The sequence below is a fragment of the Pollicipes pollicipes genome, unplaced genomic scaffold (genome assembly GCF_011947565.3).
Source record: "Pollicipes pollicipes isolate AB1234 unplaced genomic scaffold, Ppol_2.1 Scaffold_2869;HRSCAF=3365_pilon_pilon_pilon, whole genome shotgun sequence".
NCBI classification, from domain to species: Eukaryota; Metazoa; Arthropoda; class Thecostraca; order Pollicipedomorpha; family Pollicipedidae; genus Pollicipes; species Pollicipes pollicipes.
The window spans coordinates 115,404-121,936 of NW_023596180.1; positions in this window are offsets into that span (position 1 = coordinate 115,404).

Here is a 6,533-nt window from a genome sequence, read left to right on the forward strand (position 1 = left end):
TAATAAAAACAACTTCTTCACAGGTTTGACCGAGATTATGTTGAGAATTGGGAGCAGGCGAGCAGCTTCGCAAATGGCGCAATCTGCCCCTGCAACGCACAAACAACGGGTTTCTCCCGGACTTGGTCAACTTTCTCAAAATTGCTGCCTGACGTCGAAGTGGGTGGGGTAGGGCGGTTGCAACCCTCGGGCAAGTAAACAGGAAACTACACCGTTGTAGCGCTTATGAAAATGAGGCTTTAAAAAAGTAATCAGATTCATTATTCTGGTACCGTTAATGACCGTCTGGTGTGTTTTCATCAAACACGGGTCTAGCCACTAAGTTCAGCACTGAGTAAAAATCACGAACTTCGCAGATATCACTTGCCTGCCATGTGACGGGTGTATATAAACCGACTTCCGTAGCTACTGCATGGACTGAATCTGCTTGCAGCTGAATTTCTGGCCGAAAGTGCTCCACTTGGTATTGCCCTTGGGTATATCAATATTGCCCTGGGGTATGGAGGTATACACAGAGCAACCCCTCAGGGACGTGTATATCCTCCCCACCGTTATAAAATGTGCATGACTTCTGTTCATGAATAAATGCTATAAATTCCAGTCATAAATTTCAGGTAAACATGCAAAGTCGAGGTCATGCGATGCTGCTTTACATGGAGATAAATTACGGATCGCGACGCACTGAGCTTGGTTTTCGTTTTTCGGGTTTTTGTTCTTTTGCTGTCCCTTCCCTAGTACGTAGTATTCCCCCCCCCCCCCCCCTGGTGAAATACTACGTACTCCACCAGTACGACCTGTAAAAAAGACCAACACATTTTGCTATTGGCGTGTCGGTTATCTGGTTCGGAATAATTCTGGGCTTCGATTTTGACCAGAGGCCAATCAGCACATTGGGTTACACCTAGTTAACACGCAGAACATTTAAGTTCCTAAGCCCAGATGCAATCATTGTTGACTTTATCCCTGTTCGGGGATTCGACACAGGGGAGTGGAGCGCTTCGGTCACCGACCGATGGATCGAGTAAGCGGTGTAGCTTTGCCGTGATACCATTTTTGGTCGGAATATTCGAACAGTGCGCGCGATTAGTTGAATGAATGGTGAGCATCGGCAGGAACAACGTCATGACGGAGGAGGAATGTAGCATTTCACCTCATTGCATACATATGCAAACAACGCGTGTATTGAACGACACATCGTTGCACCTAGTCACATCGGAACCAATCACTTCGCCGCTCGTCACACTGGAACCAACCACTCCACGAGGCAACCACTGCCGACCCGGGCGGCCCAGAGCACGTGTCATGACGGCCGCGACCGAAGGGCCGCCGGCCGCCGCCGTCTTGTCCGAAACGCGCTGGCACATCTCCGTGCTTAGCGTGAGGCAACGCAGCCACCGCCCGGTCACCGGAGGGTGCTCATGTCCGACGCGACTGGCGTGGAATAAGTGCCAGGGCGGCGTGGCAGGACGGCGGCGCGCCCGACACGCGCGCGCCGCCGTGCAGGCAGTGTCTACCGTCCGAAGCCTCGAGCTCGAGCGCTCGCGGCGCACCGCGTGCGGGACCTCGCGCACGCTGGCGGCCGGTCTCTCTTTCACACGCCCTCCGTCGCACGGCACGGCGCATCTTTTCACTGTGCCGGACGTTCAGCAAAATCCAGCGCCAGGCGGTATTGATTTGTGCGCAGCTCCTCCTGAAACGCCAGTGGCCGAACGCTCAGCCCGCGCCGCCTGCCGTCGCGCCACCGCACGCAGACGGGGAGCGGGCCGTCTGCGACAGTCGCAGCACACTCCGCAGACTGCGACCGCAGCGCGAGGTGTCGCAGCTCCCGAGGAAGGAGCTCACTTCTTTTTGAAGAAGCTCATGATGTTGGGCTGCTTGGTCTTGTGCGGTGACGTCGCCTTGGGCTTCTGCGTCTCAGCCGGAGCGGAGGTGGAGGGCAGGCGCCGGCTCTTGGCAGGGGCGGTGGCTGCTGACCGACACAGCTCCGAGTCACTCTCGCTACAGGTTTTCGTACTCCTTCTTCGTGACTGCAATACAGACAGCGCCTTAAACAGATGTGTACCGAACGGTTGACGAACCCGCACCGAATTACGTGATTCCAGCAGCAATTCGAATCACGTTTTCCCGGCATATTGTAAGCGAGAGTCGCAACGTTTATATATATATATAATATATAAATATATATATTATATATATATATATATATATCGCAACTGTGCCAAGGTGCGTCCACGTGACCCGTTTTCCATCCACCAGCTTTTATGCCCCTCATATCAGCCGACTCAAGCACGTACATGACCTGGAAGTTCTGGCCCTCTTGTCGCAGCGGCCCGATTGATGGCATTTTTTTTGATAGACATCCATGTGCCACGGCTCGGTTTCCCAATGCTTCAATTATTCTAAATGTACGCTTCACCGATCGTCAAACTTATCAACAATTCGTACCCACACAGACCGCAAATACCAGCACGAACAAACACAGACATCACGCATCACAGCGCGAACAAGCAGCCTGTAGGGGCGCATTCTTGAGTATACAGTGTCGCACTCAATCTGTCTCGTTATCATCACTCTTAATTGCAGCTTACTTGTTCTTCCAGTTAAGAGATATACACATGTCACACGGATATTGTGCTGAGTTGCACCGGTTGCACCGTACATCCCAGAACATCTCAGGCGCTGTGGGGCTCGCCGCCACCCGACACGCCAGTGCAGCGGCTGTTTTCTGCCTCTCGCCGCCAGACGGCGTCAGACGCGAGAACTGACCACTCTCGCTAATCGATTCCCACTTTGTTTACCAGGCCTGAGTATAAGGCGGCGAATTCACCCAACTTACCACTATTTGTGGCGATGCGTCGCTCAGTTCAAAGGCAACTTTTATGCCCCGGGGGTATTTGTGACCTGTTTGGCTCGGCACGCGCCCGGCTGGCGACCGGGACGAGGCGCGAGCGCATCCACAACTCGCAACGCGGACCCGCAACCCTCGCACATCACAACGGGGCTATCACGACAGGGGTAATGTCTTAACTCTGTCACTGTCGTGTGACTCGTCATGAAATCATGTCAGCAATGCTGACTCCCCTCCCCGATCACTAAGGTTCTGAGCGTTGCTGTTTCCTCGAGTAGGCTTTTGTTTTTCCATGATAGCCCTGACAGAACTTCACAGACGGCCGTGTTTTACTTCGTTACAAGCTTTGTCCGATGTCACAGGAGTGTCATCCCAAAACTGGTCGCCAAAAGCATGCAATGTCAGCCAGTACGACGCAGTGCGGTGGATTACTGGAACATCCTCAGTGAGACACCCGTAGCCTCTTATCATCTTTCATTTCGTATTACTCTCATGGTCTAGTGACTTCCTAATCCAGGTGACATTTAAGGGGGGGGGGGGTCCTTACAGTGTCGAAATTTCATGGCTATACGTGCTACCTGGTTTCTTCATATTTGTTCCCAGGATCTCTGAACATGGCTGTTATTTCCTTGCGCTGTTCGCAAGTCGACTTTTGTGGACCCATAATCATGAGAAGTAGTTCAGGTAGGGCATCAGATTTCAACGCGAAAGCGCTGCTGTAAGTGGTTAAATCACGGGGAAGACAGGGGTTTAACTTTTGCTTAACCTTCTCCTGTCTGGGAAACTGAGGAAAGCTGGAGCGATAACGGTGCTTTAACCTGATCCCTAAATACTTAACTGGCAGTTTAGTCCTCCGAATCCCGAAATGACGACACATTACGACTTGACGTAAGCATGAAAGACCTTGAGCTCTTGATCTATTGAGATATGGTTTAACGATGTGGTCAAGCATACATCGGTTCTGTTGTCAAAACCAGACGCTTGAAGTTGCGCCCGACGCCGCGAGTGACAAATGTCGACAAGTTACGCCGTTTGTCACAGGTGACACCAATCCAAACATCACGCGTTTTGTTTGGTGAATACGAAACCAATGTGCCTCCTGAAAGGCCTGGCTCAAAGTACTTTGTTGAGTGCGCCTGTAATAAGGTGTAACTATTTTGTGGGTGCCTCTAATAAGGAGCCAATATTTTGCTGTGTGCCTGCGATAAAGTCCGAACATTTTGCTGAATGTGCCTGCGGTAAGATCCGAGTATGTTGCTGATTGTGCTGAGCTGTCCTATAGCGTGTTCTAAGTGTTTGAAGAATGGCGTGGTAAATCTGTCGGCCCTGGGCTGGTCGACCCCTCCATGTTAGTCAGGGAAATGCGCCAGCTCCGCCTCGGTGATCCCTTGCCATGGCCTCGCCTTGTGTCTATCTGGCGTTTGTATACCAGATAACGCCTTGTTCGCAGCTAAGTCACGCTGTTCTCGCATTTAGAGTTAGTCAAACTAAAAAGCTCCTCCTCCAGCATCGCGCCTGTATTGTCAGCTGTCGCGGTGGGCTGGTGAAACACATTTCTACAGAATTGGGCATATGATGCACGTCAAGTTTTCCGTCCCGTTGACGTGTTTAGATCCGTCTCACCGTCCTGCCTTCAGTTCGTGGGATAGAGCTGCGTGCTATCTATCGTGATTTCGGCAGCTTGTTGATGTCTCAGCCCTCAGCCTCAGAATTATTGAGATGTTAATTCCGAATCATCAGCAATCAAACGTTCGCAAATCAAACTCCAATTTGGTTTTCTAGCTCACAACGCGCGACGCTGATGTTTTCGTCTGTTGCTGGATTACATACCCAGGGTGAGGGTGGGGAGGTGGGAAGGGAGGGAAGCTTACATGGTTTCAAAACGGCAAACTGATGTAAGAGTCTGGTTGCGTATGTGCACAGTCCACATTTGTTCTGCGAAAGCCCATTACACGCTGCGTATCATTTACAAATGTCCTGAAGTGTTACCTTACATATTACTACCCTTAACTAAATCTTGGTTGACTTCTTAACTTAATCCTTTGCATCAGTGTTTTCCCATTGGAGGCCTATAGCGCACCAGCCTACACAGTCTTATCTTTGCGTTGGCTTACAATCAAAGCGCGCCCGGTTCCAGTGCCCAGGGTCAGAGGTGGGATGGCCGGCTAGCCGCCGATCTGTCGGCTAGCCGCAGAACGCGGCCGGCTAGCCGCCGATCTGCCGGCTAGCCGCAGAACGCGGCCGGGTAGCCGCCGATCTGCCGGCTAGCCGCAGGACGCGGCCGGCTAGCCGCCGATCTGTCGGCTAGCCGCAGAACGCGGCCGGCTAGCCGCCGATCAGTCGGCTAGCCGCAGAACGCGGCCGGGTAGCCGCCGATCTGTCGGCTAGCCGCAGAACGCGGCCGGCTAGCCGCCAATCGGTCGGTTAGTCGCAGAACGCGGCCGGGTAGCCGCCGATCTGCCGGCTAGCCGCAGAACGCGGCCGGCTAGCCGCCACTCGGTCGGTTAGTCGCAGAATGCGGCCGGGTAGCCGCCGATCTGTCGGCTAGCCGCAGAACGCGGGCCGGCTAGCCGCCGATCAGTCGGCTAGCACGCCAGAACGCGGCCGGGTAGCCGCCGATCTGTCGGTTAGCCGCAGAACGCGGCCGGCTAGCCGCCAATCGGTCGGTTAGCCGCAGAAACCGGTCGGGTAGCCGCCGATCTGTTGGCTAGCCCGCAGGACGCAGCCGGGTAGCCGCCGATCTGTCGGCTAGCTGCAGGACGCAGCCGGGTAGCCGCCGATCTGTTGGCTACCCGCAGGACGCGGCTGCCGACGTGGCTGGCCGACCGTGGGAGGGGCGAAGGAACTATTGAAAAATACACGCCCACGTATTCGAACTGTAGATTCGGGGCACATAAATCCACTCCGCTCACACTCGATCATGATTACTGATTTCTGCATGCAAATCGTAGATCCATTACAGTTTTTCCTTTTAGTTTAAGTTTTTCCTTTTAAACACACGTACACATTTCACAATCGCATCTGATACCTCAGACCACGGTTCCACCTCCTTAGTGGTTGTATTCGTGCATTCTGACGGGCATTCGCCAGACTTGAACGGTGGAGCAATCTCGCAGAACATGTAACCAGTATGTTCACCGTATCTTCATCATCTTAATCGTAATTGACACCGTAATCAATGCACCATGCTTCAAACTTAAAGCCCCCTGGCAACAGCGTTGTGTTTTGGCAAGGCCTTCAGAAATATCTTACGGTCTGGCAAACCTTCTGGAATTACCAACATCTTAGGGAATCGGGTTTGTCTTGTTATCTTGAGTAATATTTGAATTCATGATTCGCCCAGCCCGACTAGCCGCAGACCCTAAAACTACCTAACCTTGCACGAACGTTGCATTGCCCATCACACGCCTGAGTGGTCGCAATCCAAACAACTTGCAGCTGAAAGGATCTTATCTTACGGTGGAATCAGGGTGTAAAACTGCGTTCAACTTTCTGCATCACGACCACTTCTTTGAACTAGGGGGCGTTCGCGACCTGAAATCTATGGCGCAGCAGGTGAACCCCACGCACGGTCAGAGACACGGCGGTCCGCGGTCTTCTTCCTAATGTGGTGTGCTGCGGCAGTCTAAAGCCCCGACTACATCAAATTTGATATTACCAGATTAGTTGTGGTGTCGGCAAGAAA